Consider the following 17,885-nt stretch of genomic DNA (forward strand, 5'->3'; position numbering starts at 1 on the left):
ATAGTTCGGGATCCTCTTGGAAGGAGCGACCAGAATATGGTGGAAATTAAAATACAGTTGGAGGATGACAAGGTAAAATCAAACACTAGTGTTTTGTGCTTAAACAAAGGCGATTACAATGGGATGAGAGAAGAACTAGCTAAGGTAGACTGGGAGCAAAGACTTCATGGTGAAGCAGTTGAGGAACAGTGGAGAACCTTCCGAGCGATCTTTCACAGTGTTTCGAAAAGGTTCATACCGACAAAAAAGAAAGACGGTAGAAAGGGGAAAAATCGACCGTGGGTATCTAAGGAGGTGAGGGAGAGTATCAAATTGAAGGAAAAACATACAAAGTGTCAAAAATTAGTGGGAGACTAGAGGACTGGGAAGTCTTTAGGGGACAACAGAAAACTACTAAAAAAAGGCATAAAGAAGAGTAAGGTAGACTATGAAAGTAAACTGGCTGAGAACATAAAAGCAGATAGTAACAGCTTCTACAAATATATAAGACAAAAAAGAGTGGCTAAGGTAAATATTGGTCCTTTGGAAGACAAGAAGGGACATTTAATAATAGGAGATGGGGAAATGGCTGAGGAGCTGAACAGGTTTTTTGGGTCAATCTTCACAGTGGAGGATACAAATAACATGCCAGTGACTGATGGAAATAAAGATATGATTGGTGAGGACCTTTGAGATGATTGTAATCACTAAGGAGGCAGTATTGGGCAAGCTAATGGGGCTAAAGGTAGACAAGTCTCCTGGCCCTGATGGGCTGCATCCCAGAGTGTTAAAAGAGATGGCTAGGGAAATTGTAAACGCACTAGTGCTAATTTACCAAAATTCACTAGACTCTGGGGTGGTCCCAGAGGATTGGAAAGTAGCAAACGTGACACCACTGGTTAAAAAAGGAGGTCGGCAGGAAGCGGGTAATTATAGGCCGGTAAGCTTAACTTCGGTTGTAGGGAAAATGGTGGAATCTATCATTAAGGATGAAATAGCGGGGCACCTGGAGGGAAATTGTCCCATTGGGCAGACGCAGCATGGGTTCGCAAAGGATAGTTCGTGTCTGACTAATTTGGAAGAATTTTTTGAGGACGTTACCAGTGCAGTAGATAACGGGGAGCCAATGGATGTGGTATATCTGGATTTCCAGAAAGCTTTTGACAAGGTGCCGCACAAAAGGTTGCTGCATAAACTAAAGATACATGGCATTGAGGGTAAAGTGGTAGCATGGGTAGAGGATTGGTTAACTAACAGAAAGCAGAGAGTGGGGATCAAAGGGGTGTTTCTCTGGTTGGCAACCTGTAACTAGTGGGGTCCCTCAAGGATCAGCGTTGGGCCCGCAGTTATTCACAATTTACATAGACTATTTGGAGTTGGGGACCAAGTGCAATGTGTCAAAATCTGCAGACGACACTAAGATGAGTGGTAAAGCAAAAAGTGCAGAGAATACCGGAAGTCTGTAGAAGGATTTGGATACGTTAGGTGAATGGGATAGGGTCTGGCAGATGGAGTTCAATGTTGCCAAGTCTGAGGCTATCCATTTTGGGAGGAATAACAGCAGAATGGATTATTATTTAAACGGTAAGATGTTAAAACATGCTGCTGTGGAGAGGGACCTGGGTGTGCTGGTGCACGAGTCGCAAAAAGTTGGTGTGCAGGTGCAACAGGTGATTAAGAAGGCTAATCGAGTTTTGTCTTTCATTGCTAGAGAGATGGAGTTCAAGACTAGTGAGTTTATGCTGCAATTGTATAGGGTGTTGGTGAGGCCGCATCTGGAGTATTGTGTTCAGTTTTGGTCTCCTTACCTGAGAAAGGACATATTGGCACTGGAGGGACTGCAGAGGAGATTCACTAGGTTGATCCCAGAGTTGAGGCGATTAGATTATGACGCGAGGTTGAGCAGACTGGGACTGTACTCATTGGAGTTTAGAAGGATGCGGGGGGGGATCTTATTGAGACATATAAAATTATGAAGGGAATAGATAGGATAGATGCGGGCAGGTTGTTTCCACTGGTCGGGGAAAGCAGAATCAGGGGGCATAGCCTCAAAATAAGGGGAGGTAGATTTGGGACGGAGTGTAGGAGGAACTTCGTCACCCAAAGGGTTGTGAATCTCTGGAATTCCTTGCCCAGTGAAGCAGTTGAGGCTCCTTCTTTAAACGTTTTTAAGAAAAAGATTAATGCCTTTCTAAAGAATAAAGGGATTCGGGGATATGGTGAACGGGCCGGAGAGTGGAGCTGAGTCCACAAAGATCAGCCATGATCTCATTAAATGGCGGAGCCGGCTCGAGGGGCCAGATGGCCTACTCCTGTTCCTAGTTCTTATGTTCTTATGTCTTCTTCATTCATGGGACTAATGTCGGGATGAGACTGCAAGAAACATTCTGATAGGTATTTGCTTCAAAGCAAACAGGAACGTGTGTTATGTTTACTTTTGGTGTGAGGGAGAATGTAAATAGCAGAGAACAGCCTCGAATCCTCGACCTCAGGCTAATAACCCAGCACGCTTCCGCTGCGGCACTCTGCTCCTTAAACCAGGAGACACAACATTACTGCCCTGCGGTAGCCACACAACTATTCACTTCCTCATTTATTCTTTCAACAAGAACACACTTTTTAGCACACTGATTCTGGTCAGCATATTTCAGTTAATTTACCTTCGTGCTCAGTGGTTGTTCTGTGAAGGTGATGTGATTTCTTCTGTGACGTTGTTCTGATGGGAAAGTGGGAGTGACTGGAATCACCTTCATAGAATGACGTTCGGGAACAAAGTTTCACCTCTTTGGGAACGTTGTTCACGTTGTTATTGATTTCTTCAAACTTTGCCTCAAGACCGACGCCGAAGAGCGTTAACCACGAGCAGAGTGGCGCAGCGGAAGCGTGCTGGGCCCATAACCCAGAGGTCGATGGATCGGAACCATCCTCTGCTATTTATATTCTCACTCACACCAAACGGAAACAAGTTGCTATTGGTCAGCAGCACATCTGCGATTTTCTTTATTGGTATCAAAGTTTTGCTTTCAGTCTGATCCGGTCTTGGACACCTGTTCTTCAGCTACCCACACTGCAGTCGATGTGACTAAGTTGACTTCTCCCAGAACACTCTTCTGGCGCCTCTACTGGGTGACCGTTCACCTGTTTGGACACTGGAGGGGTTGTTCGGCTCCATGTCTCTGAAACCAGCACAGGGAGCAGCTTAGGAGAGATATTGCAGTCGCCAGAATGCAACTCTCCAATTGGATACTTCACGTCTCTCAGATCTTAGACATTCAATACCGTCGTGCGAGGAACAGGTTGAGCGGGAATTTGGTCCTTGTTGATTGGAGCAAACTGATGAATGCAGCAATGAGAAGCTCCTTAACCCCCAGCAGTTTGGACAACGATGGCACTCAGATACAGGACTGCCTGGGGTTCAAAATTAGGAAAAGCATATCTTGTTTGAAAGGAAATGACGATGAAGATAGAATTTAAGTCGATTTGTGCACGGATCTTAAATTTGACGCGAGCGCATCAGGATGGCCGAGCGGCTAAGGAGCTACGTTCAGGTCGCAGTCTCTTCTGGAGGCGTGGGTTCCACTCACACCCCTGATTTTGACTTTTCCTCCACGAGGTTAAATTTTTCCAGGAAGATCCAATAGCTCCCTTTCAGTGGAAAAACATTGGCCTCAGGGCATCAGATTCCGCTTAAATACGCACAGCAAGACTCCACAGGCAAAAGCGCAGTTAATGACTCTATAACTTGCTTCAGTAAACTGGTTGAGGAATGAATATTGATCCCAGGACTCCGGGACAAATTCGTCTTCATTTCTTGTAAGTAGTCTGGCTGGTTGGATTGTTCACATCCGTCCGAGAGGGAAAATGGGAAATCTGTTTCTATTGTGATTCATTGCTCGATAAAGCTTTATTTCCTTGTTGGCCCCCTGTGAGTTATTACTGGATATCGTTCTATATCTATATTGCCCCTCTGTGGGGTACTGCTCGATAACGTTTCCGTCCAGCTTTGACAAAGGGTCACCTGGACTCGAAACGTTTGCTCTTTTCTCTCCCTTCAGATGCTGTCAGACCGTCTGAGACTTTAAAGAATTTTCTCTGTGGTTCCCTATGTGTGAGCTTTACAATGTTGTAATGTGCCATGCTGCCTCCTTCATTCCTGGGACTAATGTCAGGATGAGACTGCAAAAAGTTTCTGATAGGTATTTGCTGCAAAGCAAACATGAATCTGCGTTATGTTAACTTTTGGTGTGAGGGAGAATGTAAATAGCAGAGAATAGCCTCGATTCCTCTACCTCTGGCTAATGGCCCAGCACGCTTCCACTGCGCACTCTGCTCCTTAAACCAGGAGCTACAACATTACTGCCTTGCGGTAGCCACACAACTATTCACTTCCTTATTTTTTCTTTCAACAGGAACACACTTTTGAACACACTAATACTGGTCAGCATAGTTCAGATAATTTATTTTCGTGCTGAATGGTTGTTCTGTGAAGGTGATGTGATTGATTCTGTGACGTTATTCTGATGGGAAAGTGGGGAGTGACTGGAATCACCTTCATAGAATGAAGTTCGTGACGGAAGTTTCACTCTCTGGGAACATTAATCACGCTGTTACTGATTTCTTCAAATCTTGCCTCAAGTCCGACCCCGAAGAGAGTCAACCACGAGCAGAGTGGCGCAGCGGAAGCGTGCTGGGCCCATAACCCAGAAGTCGATGGATTGAAACCATCCTCTGCTATTCGTGTTCTCACTCACACCAAACGGAAACAAGTTGCTATTGGTCAGCAGCACATCTGCGATTTTCTTTATTGGTATCAAAGTTTTGCTTTCAGTCTGATCCGGTCTTGGACACCTGTTCTTCAGCTACCCACACTGCAGTCGATGTGACTAAGTTGACTTCTCCCAGAACACTCACCTGGCGCCTCGACTGGATGACCGTTCACCTGTTTGGACACTGGAGGGGTTGTTCGGCTCCATGTCTCTGAAACCAGCACAGGGAGCAGCTGTGGAGAGAGATTGCAGTCGCCAGAATGCAACTCTCCAATTGGATACTTCACGTCTCTCAGATCTTAGACATTCAATACCGTCGTGCGAGGAACAGGTTGAGCGGGACTTTGGTCCTTGTTGATTGGAGCAAACTGATGAATGCGGCAATGAGAAGCTCCTTAACCCCCAGCAGTTTGGACAAGGATGGCACTCAGATACAGGACATTGGGTGGGGTTCAAAAGTAGCGAAAGCATATCTTGTTTGAAATGAAATGACGATGAAGATAGAATTTAAGTCGATTTGTACACGGAACGTAGTTTTGACGCCAGCGCGTCAGGATGGCCGAGTGGCTGTGGCGCTGCGTTAAGGTCGCAGTCTTCTCTAGAAGCGTGGGTTCGAATCGCACTTTTGACATTAACTTTTCCTCCACGAAATGTTCAACCCCAGGAAGATCGAATACCTCACATTCAATGGGCAAGTGGTGGTACGGACTTTGTAGATTGGAGCAAACTGATCAATGCAGAAATGAGAGCTCCTTAACACACAGCGTCTTGGAGAAGGATGGCACTCAGATACAAGAGTCTGGCTGGCGTTCAAAAATAGTAAAACCTCATCTAGTTTGAAATGAAATGAAGATGAAAATTGAATTAAAATCGATTTGCCCATGGAGCATATCTTTGATCGCAGCGCGTCGGGATGGCCGAGCGGTCGAAGGCGCTGCGTTAAGGTTGCAGTCTCCTCTGGAGGCGTGTGTTCGAATCCCACTTCTGACATTAACTTTTCCTCCACGAGGTTACGTGTTTCCAGCTAAGCGTTCAACACCAGGAAGATCCAATACCTCCGATTCAATTGGGAAGCGGTGGCGTAAAGACATGAGATTGCTGCTCACATTCTCAAAGCAAGGCCCAACAGACAGAAGCCCAGTCCATGACTGGATGATCTGCTCTGTGAGCCTGGTTGAGGAAATAATATTGATCGCAGGACGCCGGGTAACATTTCTCTTCTCTTGTTGTAAATAGTCTGGCTGGTTCGAATGTCGAGGTGTCTCAGTTGACCTCTCCTAGAAACCTATTCTGCCGCCTTTACTGGATGAACTTCCTGCTGTTTGGACACTTAAGGGTTCTTCGGCTACTTGTCTGTGAAAGCAGCAGCAATGGAGAGTGATTCGAGTCGCCAGAATGCAACTCTCCAATTGGATCCTTCACTCCACTCATATCTTACACTCTCAATACTTCGTGTGAGGAACAGTAAGGCGGCAGTTCGGACTTTCTTGATTAGAGAAAACTGTTCAATGCAGCAATGAGAATTTTCTTAAACACCACCGGCTTGGAGAAGGATGGCACTCAGACACAAGACTCTGCTGTGGTTCAAAAATATTAAAATCACATCAAGCTTGGAATGTAAAGACAATGAAGATAGAATTTAAATAGATTTGTGCACGGAGCACACATTTTGTCGCAACGTGGCAGGGTGGCCGAGCGGTCGCAGGCGCTGCGCTAAGGTCTCAGTCTTTTCTGGAGGCGTGGGTTCGAATCCCACTTCAGACGTTAACTTTTCCTCCACGCAATATTCAACCCCAGGAAGATCCAATACCTCACATTCAATGGGCAAGCGGTGAGCTCAGGACATGGGATTCCTGCTTGAATTCGTACAGCATGACCCGAAAGGCAGAAGCCCAGTTCATGACAGGAGTAGTTTAAATCCTGCCGGTGGCCAGGGACAGCACGGTGCGACTGCAAGTCAGGCAGGTAACGGGAAGCAGCAGTCAGGAACTCAGGAGCCTCAGCACTTGACCCTGTCCAACAGGTATGAGGCACTTGCTCCCTGTGTGAATGGCGAACAGGGCTGCAGGAAGGATGAGTCAGCTGACCAAGGCACCATGGTTCAGCAGGCTATTCAAGGGGAGGGAGTAAATAGGCAAGTTGTAGTTGTAGGGGATTCTATTATCAGGGGGATAGATAGTATCCTTTGTGAGCAGGATAAAGGGTCCCACATTATAAGTTGCCTGCCCGGTGCTAGGGTGCGGGGCATCTCTGACCGGCTTCAAAGGATACGGGTGAGGGAGGGGGCGGACCCAGTTGTTGTGGTCCATGTCGATACCAACAACATAGGAAAGTCTAGAAAAGAGGACCTGTTTAGAGATTATAAAGAGCTAGGATTCAAATTAAAAAACAGGTTCTCAAGGGTCATAATCTCCGGATTACTGCCCGAGCCACGTGCAAATTGGCATAGGGAGGCAAGAATAAGGGAAGATAATACGTGACTGAAAGAGTGGTGTGGGAAAGAGGGGTTCCTTTTCATGGGGCACTGGCATCAGTTTTAGGACAGGGGGACCTATACCGTTGGGATGGTCTCCACCTGAACCGAGCTGGGACCAGTGTTCTGGCGAAAAAAGTAAATAGGGTGGTCAGTCGGACTTTAAACTAGAGAATGGGGGGGGGGGGGGCGAGGGGAGTCAGGGAACCATGAGGTGAAGTAATCAGTGGGAAGCGTAGCTGCTTAGGAATACAAAAACGCACGAAAAGACCGAACTCAGGAGAGGTTACGATAGTCCCCGTCCCACAAAATATGACACAGTGTATGGAAAGCCTCAGTAAACCAAGGTCCACCACACTAAGAAAACAAAAAGGGACGGTCAATAGAGAATTAAAGGTGCTATATTTAAATGCGCGCAGTGTACGGAACAAGGTAGATGAGCTTGTGGCCCAGATTGTGACTGGCAGGTATGATGTGGTAGGCATCACAGAGACGTGGTTGCAGGGGGTTCAGGACTGGCATTTAAACCTCCAGGGATTCACAACCTATCGAAGAGACAGAGAGGTGGGCAGAGGGGGCGGGGCTGACTTGTTAATTAGGAATGAAATTAAATCGATAGCACTAAACGACATAGGGTCAGATGATGTGGAGTCTGCGTGGGTAGAGTTGAGGAACCACAAAGGCAAAAAAAACCCATAATGGGTGTTATGTACTGGCCTCCTAACAGTGGTCAGGACCAGGGTCACAAAATGCACCACGAAATAGAAAGTGCGTGTCAGAAAGGCAAGGTCACAGTGATCATGGGGGACTTTAATATGCAGGTGGACAGGGTAGATAATGCTGCCAGTGGACCCAAGGAAAGGGAATTCATTGAATGTTTACAGGAGGGGTCTTTTTGGAACAGCTTGTGATGGAGCCCACGAGGGGACAGACCATTCTGGACTTAGTTATATGTAATGAGCCAGAATTGATTAAAGATCTTAAAGTAAGGGAACACTTAGGAGGCAGTGATCATAACATGGTAGAATTCAATCTCCAATTTGAAAGAAAGAAGATAGAATCAGATGTAAAGGTGTTACAGTTAAATAAAGGTAACTACAGGGGCATGAGGGAGGAACTGACGAAAATCGACTGGGAGCAGAGCCTAGTGGGAAAGACAGTAGAACAGCAATGGCTGGAGTTTCTGGGAGTAATTGAGGGCACAGTACAGATGTCCGTCCCAAAGAAAAGAAAGGTTATCAGAGGGGAGATTAGGCAGCCATGGCTGACAAAGGAAGTTAGGGAATGCATCAAAACAACAGAGAAAGCCTATAATCTGGCAAAGAGTAGTGGGAAGTCAGAAGATTGGGAAGGCTACAAAAACAAACAGGATAACAAAGAGAGAAATAAAGAAAGAGAGGATCAATTATGAAGGTAGGCCAGAAAGTAACATTAGGATTGATAATAAAAGTTTCTTTAAATACATTAAAAACAAACGGGAGGTAAAAGTAGACATTGGGCCGCTCCAAAATGTCCCTGGTAATCTAGTGATGGGAGAGAAGGAAACAGCTGAGGAACTAAATAAGTACTTTGCGTCAGTCTTCACAGTACAAAGAACAAAGAACAAAGAAATGTACAGCACAGGAACAGGCCCTTCGGCCCTCCAAGCCCGTGCCGACCATACTGCCCGACTAAACTACAATCTTCTACACTTCCTGGGTCCGTATCCTTCTATTCCCATCCTATTCATATATTTGTCAAGATGCCCCTTAAATGTCCCTATCGTCCCTGCTTCCACTACCTCCTCCGGTAGCGAGTTCCAGGCACCCACTACCCTCTGCGTAAAAAACTTGCCTCGTACATCTACTCTAAACCTTGCCCCTCTCACCTTAAACCTATGCCCCCTAGTAATTGACCCCTCTACCCTGGGGAAAAGCCTCTGACTATCCACTCTGTCTATGCCCCTCAATATTTTGTATACCTCTATCAGGTCGCCCCTCAACCTCCTTCGTTCCAGTGAGAACAAACCGAGTTTATTCAATCGCTCCTCATAGCTTATGCCCTCCATACCAGGCAACATTCTGGTAAATCTCTTCTGCACCCTCTCTAAAGCCTCCACATCCTTCTGGTAGTGTGGCGACCAGAATTGAACACTATACTCCAAGTGTGGCCTAAGTAGAAGACATGAGTAATATCCCAACAATTCAGGAGAGTCAGGGGGCAGAGTTGAATATGGTATCCATCACAAAGGAGAAAGTGCTAGAGAAACAAAGAGGTCTAAAAATTGATAAATCTCCGGGCCCAGATGGGATACATCCTAGAGTTCTAAAGGAGATATCTGAAGAAATAGTGGAAGCGTTAGTTATGATCTTTCAAAAGTCACTGGAGTCAGGGAAAGTCCCAGAGGATTGGAAAATCGCTGTTGTAACCCCCCTGTTCAAGAAGGGAACAAGGAAAAAGATGGAAAATTATAGGCCAATTAGTCTATCCTCGGTTGTTGGCAAGATTCTAGAATCCATTGTTAAGGATGAGATTTCTAAATTCTTGTCAGTACGGGGTCGGATCAGGACAAGTCAGCATGGATTTAGTAAGGGGAGGTCGTGCCTGACAAACCTGTTAGAGTTCTTTGAAGAGATAACACATAGGTTAGACCAAGGAGAGCCAATGGATGTTATCTATCTTGACTTCCAAAAGGCCTTTGATAAGGTGCCTCACGGGAGACTGCTGAGTAAAATAAGGGCCCATGGTATTCGAGGCAAGGTACTAACATGGATTGACGATTGGCTGTCAGGCAGAAGGCAGAGAGTTGGGATAAAATGTTCTTTTTCGGAATGGCAACCGATGACGAGTGGTGTCCCGCAGGGTTCAGTGTTGGGGCCGCAGCTGTTCTCTTTATATATTAACGATCTAGATGACGGGACTGGGGAAATTCTGGCTAAGTTTGCCGATGATACAAAGATAGGTGGAGGGGCAGGTAGTATGGAGGAGGTGGGGAGGCTGCAGAAAGTTTTAGACAGTTTAGTAAAGTGGTCCAAGAAATGGCTGATGAAATTCAACGTGGGCAAGTGCGAGGTCTTGCACTTTGGAAAAAAGAATAGAGGCATGGACTATTTTCTAAACGGTGACAAAATTCATAATGCTGAAGAGCAAAGGGACTTGGGAGTCCTAGTCCAGGATTCTCTCAAGGTAAACTTGCAGGTTGAGTCCGTAATTAAGAAAGCAAATGCAATGTTGTCATTTATCTCAAGAGGCTTGGAATATAAAAGCAGGGATGTACTTCTGAAGCTTTATAAAGCGTTAGTTAGGCCCCATTTAGAATACTGTGAGAAATGTTGGGCCCCACACCTCAGGAAGGACATACTGGCACTGGAGCGGGTCCAGCGGAGATTAACAGGGATAATCCCAGGAATGGTAGGCCTAACATACGATGAACGTCTGAGGATCCTGGGATTATATTCATTGAAGTTTAGGAGGTTGAGGGGATATCTAATAGAAACTTACAAGATAATGAATGGCTTAGATAGGGTGGACGTAGGGAAGTTGTTTCCATGAGCAGGGGAGACTAGGACCCGGGGGCACAGCCTTAGAATAAAAGGGAATCACTTTAGAACAGAGATGAGGAGAAATTTCTTCAGCCAAAGAGTAGTGGGTCTGTGGAATTCATTGCCACAGAGGGCGGTGGAGGCCGGGACGTTGAGTGTCTTTAAGACAGAAGTTGATAAATTCTTGATTTCTCGAGGAATTAAGGGCTATGGAGAGAGAGCGTGTAAATGGAGTTGAAATCAGCCATGATTGAATGGTGGAGTGGACTCGATGGGCCGAATGGCCTTACTTCCGCTCCTATGTCTTATGGTCTTATGGTCCCTCTGTAACTTGTAACATCCTTCCGCACTATCCACAACTCCACCGACTTTAGTGTCATCTGCAAATTTACTCACCCATCCTTTTTTACAGCATTTTCTCTGTGGTTCCCCATTTTTTACCTTTACCTTAGACTCTCAATACCTTCGTGTGAGGAACAGGTCGGCGGGAGTTCGGTCTTTGTTGATTGCAGCAAACTGATCAATGCAGCAATGAGAAGCTCGTTAAACACCAGCGGCTTGGAGATGGACGGCACTCAGATAGAGGACTCTGGCTGGAGTGCAAAAATAGGAAAAGCACATGAAGTGTGAAAAGAAATTACGATGAATATAGAATTTAAATCGATTTGTGCACGGAGCATATGTTTTGTCACAAAGCGTTAGGATGGCCGAGCGGTCGAAGGCGCTGCGTTAAGTTTGCAGTCTCCTTTGGAAGCGTGCGTTCGAATTCCCTTCTGACATTAACATTTCTTCCACGAAGTTATGTTCCTCAAACAAAATGTTCAACCCCAGGAAGATCCAATACCTCCGGTTCAATTGGGAAGTGGTGGCCTCAGGACATGAGATGAACTTCCTCCTGTGTGGACACAGAAGGGGTTCTTTGGCGACTTGTCTGTGAAAGCGGCACCAGAAGCAGCTGTGGAGAGAGATTCCAGTCGCCAGGATGCAACTGTCTAATTGGAGCTTTCACGCCGCTCAGATCTTAGACTCTCAATACCTTCGCGTGAGGAACAGGTAGGCGGCAGCTCGGTCTTTGTTGATTGCAGCAAACTGATCAATGCAGCAATGAAAAGCTCCTTAACCCCCCAGCGGCTTGGAGAAAGATCGCACTCAGATGCAGGTCTCTGGCTGGGGTTCAAAAATAGGAAAAGCACATCTTGTTTGAAAGGAAATTACGAAGAAGATAGAATTTAAATCGATTTGTGCACGGAGCATATCTGTTGCCACAGCGCGGCAGGGTGGCCGAACGTTCGAAGGCGCTGCTTTAAGGTCCCAGTCGCAGCATTAAGATCGCAGTCTTCTCTGAGGCCTGTGTTCGACTCCCACTTCTGACATTAACTTTTCTTCCACGAGGTTACATTTCTCCAGCAAAATGTTCAACTACCAAACATCCAATACCTCCAATTCAATGGGGAACCGTTGGCCTCAGGACGTGAGATTCCTGCTTAAATTGGCACAGCAATACCCCACTGGCAAAATCCCAGCTAGTGACCGGATAATCTGCTCAGTGACTCTGGTTGAGGAATTAATATGGATCCCAGGACTCCGGGCAAAATTCCTCTTCACTTGTTGTAAATAGTCTTGCTGGTTGGATTGTCGAGGTGACTCATTTAACCTCTCACATAATCCTCTTCTGCCGCTTTTACTGCATGAAACTCCTCCTGTTTGGACACTGAAGGTGTTTTTTGGCTACTTGTCTGTGAATGCAGAAGCAGCTGTGGAGAGAGATTCCAGTCGCGAGAATGCAACTCTATAATTGCATGCTTCACGCCGCTCAGATCTTAGACTCTCAATAGCTTCGTGTGAGGAACAGGTCGGCGGCAGTTCGGGTTTTTTGATTGGATCAAACTGATCAATGCATCAATGAGAAGCTTCTTAACCGCCAGAGGCTTGGAGAAGAATGGCACCCAGATACGTGACTCTGGCTGGCGTTCAAAAATAGGAAAAGCACATCTCGTTCGAAATGAAATAACGGTGAAGATCGAACTTAAATCTATTGATGCACGGAGCATACCCTTTGCCACAAAGCGTCAGGATAGCAGAGCGGTTGATGGCGCTGCGTTAAGGTCGCAGTTTCCTCTGGAGGCGTAGGTTTGAATTCAACATCTGACATTAACATTACCTCCACGAGGTTACATTTCTCAAGAAAAATATTCAACCCCAGGATGATCCAATATCTCCCATGCAATGGGAGAGGTGGCCTCGTATCGTGCGATTCGTGCTTAAATTCCCACAGGAAAAAGCCCACTTGATGAATGGATAATCTGCTCAGTGACTCTGGTTGAAGCAGTAATATGAATCCCAGGACTCCGGGTATAATTCCTCTTATCGTGTAAATAATCTGTCTGGTTGGATTGTCGCGGTTACTCAGTTGACTTCTCCCAGAGTCCTCTTCTGCCGCCTTTACTGGATGAACGTCCTCCTGTTTGGACACTGCAGGGGTTCTTTGGCTACTTGTCTGTGAAAGCAGCAAGAGAAGCAGCTGTGGAGAAAGATTCCAGTCGCAAGAATGCAACAGTCTAATTGCATCCTTCACGCCGCTCAGATCTACGACTCTCAATAATGAGGAACAGGTCGGCGGCAGTTTGGTCTTTGTTGATTGGAGCAAACAGGTCAATGCAGCGTTGAGAAGCTCCATAACCCCCAGCGGCTTGGAGAAGGATGCCAGTCGGATGCAAGACTCTGGCTGTGGTTCAAAAATAGGAAAATCACATCGAGTTTAGAATGAAATGATGATTAAGAAAGATCTCAAATCGATTTGTGCACGGAGCAGGGCTTCTGCCAGAGCGCCTCAGGATGGCCGAGCGATCGTAGACACTGCATTCAGGTAGCAGTTTCCTCTGGAGGCGTGTGTTCGAATCCCACTGCTGACATTAACTTTTCGTCCACGAGGTTACATTTCTGCAGCAAAATGTTCAACCTCAGGAAGGTCAAATAACTCAGATACAATGGGGAAGCGGTGGCCTCAGGACATGAGATTCCTGCTTCGATTCGCACAAGAAGACCGTACAGATAGAAACCCAATTCATGGCTGGATGATCTGCTCAGTGACTCTGGTTGAGGAATTAACATTGATCCCAGGACTCCGGGTAAAATTCCTCTTCTCTTGTTGTGAGTAGTTTGGTTGGTTGGATTGTCAAGGTAAACTCAGTTTTTCGAAGAGGTCACAAAGATGATTGATGCAGGTAGGGCAGTGGATGTTATCTATATGGACTTCAGTAAGGCCTTTGACAAGGTCCCTCATGGTAGACCGGCACAAAAATTGAAGTCACACGGGATCAGGGGTGAGCTGGCAAGTTAGATCGAGAACTGGTTAGGTCATAGAAGGCAGAGTGCAGCAATGGAAGGGTGATTTCCTAATTGGAGGGCTGTGACTAGTGGTGTTCCGCAGGGATCAGTGCTGGGACCTTTGCTGTTCGTAGAAAACATAAATGATTTGGAGGAAAATGTAACTGGTCTGCTAAGTAAGTTTGCAGACGACACACAGGTTGGTGGAATTGCGGATAGAGATGAGGACAGTCAGCGGATGCCGCAGGATTTAGATCGTTTGGAGACGTGGGTGGAGAGATGGCAGATGGCGTTTAATCCGGACAAATGTGAGGTAATGCATTTTGGAAGGTCTAATGGAGGTAGGGAATATACAGTGAATGGTAGAACACTCGAGAGTATTGAAAGTCAGAGAGATCAAGGTGAACAGGTCCACAGGTCATTGAAAGGGACAACACAGGTGGATAAGGTAGTCAGAAAGGCATACGGCATGCTTGCCTTCATTGGCCGGGGCACTAAGTACAAGAATTGGCACGTCACGTTGCAGCTGTATAGAACCTTAGTTTGGCCACACTTTGAGTAGAGTGTTCAATTCTGGTCGCCACACTACCAGAAGTGTGTGGAGGCTTTATGAAGGTGCAGAAGAGATTTAACAGGATGATGCCCGGTATGGAGGGCATTAGTTATGAGGAGCGGTTGAATAAACTCGGTTTGTTCTCACTGGAACGACGGAGGTTGACGGGCGAGCTGATAGTGGTCTACAAAATTATGAGGGGCATCGACACAGTGGATAGTCAGAGACATTTGCCCAGGCTAGGGGTGTTAATTACTGGGCGGCATCGGTTTAAGGTGCGCGGGGTAATGTTTAGAGGAGATGTACGAGGCACGTTTTTTACACAGAGGTTAGTGGGTGCCTGGAACTCGCTGCCGGAGGAGGCGGTGGGACCATGGACGATAGTAACATGGAAGGGGCATTTTGACAAATACAGGAATAGGATGGGAATAGAGGGATACGGAACAAGGAAGTGTAGAAGATTTTAGTTTAGACGGGCAGCATGGTCGGCACGGGCTTGGAGGGCCGAAGGGCCTGTTCCTGTGCTGTACTTTTCGTTGTTCTTTGTTTTTGTTTGAAATGAAATGACAATGACGATAGAATTTAAATCGATTCGTGCACGGAACACACCGTATGTCACAGCGCGGACCGATGGCCGAGCGGATGAAGGTGCTGCGTTTCGGTTATAGTCTCCTCTGGAGACGTGTGTTCGAATCTCACTTCAGATATTCAACTTTCATCCGCGCGGATCCATTTCTCCAGCGAAGTGTTGAACCCGAGGATAATCCAATACCTCCGATTCAATGGGGAAGCGGTGGCCTCAGGACGTGAGATTCTTGCTTAAATACGCACAGCAAGACCCCGCAGGCAGAAGCCAAGTTCATGACGGGATGTTCTGCTCAGTGACTCTGGTTGAGGAATTAATAATGATCACAGGACTCCTGGTAAATTTTCACTTCCCTTGTTGGAAATAGTCTGGCTGCTTGGATTGACGCAGGTGAATCCGTTGGCTTCTCCCAGAATGTTCTTCTGCTGCCTTTACAGCATGAACTTCCTCGTGTTTGGACACTGGTGGCGTTATTCGGCTGCTTGTCTGTGAAAGCAGCACCAGATGCAGCTGTGGAGAGAGATTACAGTCGCCAGAATGCAACTGTCTAATTGGATCCTTTACGCCGCTCAGATCTTAGACTCTTAATACCTTCGTGTGAGGAACAGGTAGGCGGCAGTATGGAGTTTGTTGATTGGAGCAAACTGATCAATGCAGAAATGAGAGCTCCTTAACACACAGCGCGTTGGAGAACGATCGCACTGAGACACAAGAGTCTGGCTGGCGTTCAGAAATAGTAAAACCACATCTAGTTTGAAATGAAATGAAGACGAAAATTAAATTTAACTCGATTTGCGCATGGAGCATATCTTTGGCTACAGCGCGTCAGGATGGCCGCGCGGTCGAAGGCGCTGCGTTAAGGTCGCACTCTCCTCTGAAGGCGTGAGTTCGAATCCCACTTCTGACATTAAGTTTTCCTCCACGTGGTTACATTTCTCCAGCAAAATGATCAACGCCAGGAAGATCCAATACCTCCCATTAAATGGGGAAGCGTTGTCCTCCGGGAATGAGATTCCTGCGTATATTCGCACAGCGAGACCCCACAGGCAGATGCCCAGTTCATCACTGGATAATTTGCTCATGACTCTATTTGAGGAATTAATAATGATCCGAGGATTCCTGGTAAATGTCTCGTCTCTTGTTGTAAATAGTCTGGCTGGTTGGATTGTCGAGGTGTCTCAGTCGTCATCTCCCAGAAAACTCTTCTGCCGCCTTTACTGGATGAACGTCCTCCTGTTTGGACACTGAAGGGTTTTCTGGCTACTTGTTTGTGAAAGCAGCACCAGAAGCAGCTGTGGAGAGAGATTCCAGTCGCAAGGATGCAACTGTATAATTGGATCCTTCACGCCGCTCAGATCTTAGACTCTCAATGTCTTCATGTGAGGAACAGGTCGGCGGGAGTTCGGTCTTTGTTGATTGCAGCAAACTGATCAATGCAACGACGCGAAGCTCCTTAACCCCCAGCGGCTTGGAGAAGGACGGCACTCAGATACAGGACTCTGGCTGGTGTTCAAAAATAGGAAAAGCACAACTGATTAGAAATGACATGACAATGAAGATAGAATTTAAAGTTCTTCAGTGAGCGATGGTGGTATAATGGTGAGCATAGCTGCCTTCCAAGCAGTTGACCTGGGTTCGATTCCCAGCCATCGCAGAAAAAACTTATTTCGAAATTTTGGGCAGCAAGGTAGCACAGTTGTTTCACAGCTCCAGGGTTCCAGGTTCGATTCCCGGCTTGGGTCACTGTCTGTGCGGAGTCTGCACGTTCTCCCCATGTCTGCGTGAATTTCACCCCGGGTGCTCCGGTTTCCTCCCACGGCATAAAGACGAGCAGGCTAGGGGAATTGGTCATGCGTAATTGCCCTTAGTGTCCTAAAAGGTAGGAAGGATCATTGGGTTGCGGGATGAGGGTGATAGGATGGAATTGAGGTCTTAAGTGGATCGGTGCAGACTCGATGGGCCGAATGGACTCCTTCTGCACTGTATGTTCTATGTCTATTTGTGCACCGAGCATAACAGTTTCTGCAGCTCGTCAGGGTGGCCGAGCGGTCGAAGGCGCGGGTTAAGGACGCAGTCTCCTCTGGAGGCGTGGGTTAGAATCCTACTTCTGACATTGCTTTTTTTTCCACGAGGTTACATTTCTCCAAAAATTGTTCATCCCCAGGAAGATCTCATACCTCCCATTCAATGGGGAAGCGGTGGCCTCGGGACGCGAGATTCGTACTTAAATTCGCACAGCAAGACCCCACAGTCAGAAGCCCAGTTCATGACTGGATGATCTGCTCAGTGACTCTGGTTGAGGAATTAATACTGATCCCAGGACTCCGGGTAAATTTCCACTTCCATTGTTGTAAATAGTCTGGCTGGTTGGATTGTCGGACGTGAATCAGCTGGCTTCTTCCAGAAAGTTCTTCTGCCGCCTTTACAGCATGAACATCCTCGTGTTTGGCACTGGAGGCGTTATTCGGCTACTTGTCTGTGAAAGCAGCACCAGATGCAGCTGTGCAGAGAGATTCCAGTCGCCAGGATGCAACTGTCTCATTGGATCCTTCCCGCCACTCAGATCTTAGACTCTTAATACCTTCGTGGAAGGAACAGTTAGACGGCAGTACGGACTTTGTTGATTGGAGCAAACTGATCAATGCAGAAATGAGAGCTCCTTAACACACAGCGCGTTGGA

The 17,885-nt window shown here is 46.7% G+C and overlaps 2 non-coding genes across 2 annotated transcripts; both read left to right on the forward strand.

Annotated features, from left to right (window-relative positions):
* The first annotated feature begins 5,652 nt into the window (after positions 1-5,652).
* Positions 5,653-5,735, forward strand: trnal-aag (transfer RNA leucine (anticodon AAG)). The gene has a single exon. It is a non-coding gene; the product is annotated as a tRNA-Leu (tRNA).
* An 11,052-nt stretch (positions 5,736-16,787) lies between these two features.
* trnag-ucc (transfer RNA glycine (anticodon UCC)) lies at positions 16,788-16,859 on the forward strand. Its single transcript has one exon. It is a non-coding gene; the product is annotated as a tRNA-Gly (tRNA).
* The last annotated feature ends 1,026 nt before the right edge of the window (positions 16,860-17,885 follow it).

Source organism: Scyliorhinus torazame, chromosome 24 (assembly GCF_047496885.1).
Source record: "Scyliorhinus torazame isolate Kashiwa2021f chromosome 24, sScyTor2.1, whole genome shotgun sequence".
Taxonomy (NCBI): domain Eukaryota; kingdom Metazoa; phylum Chordata; class Chondrichthyes; order Carcharhiniformes; family Scyliorhinidae; genus Scyliorhinus; species Scyliorhinus torazame.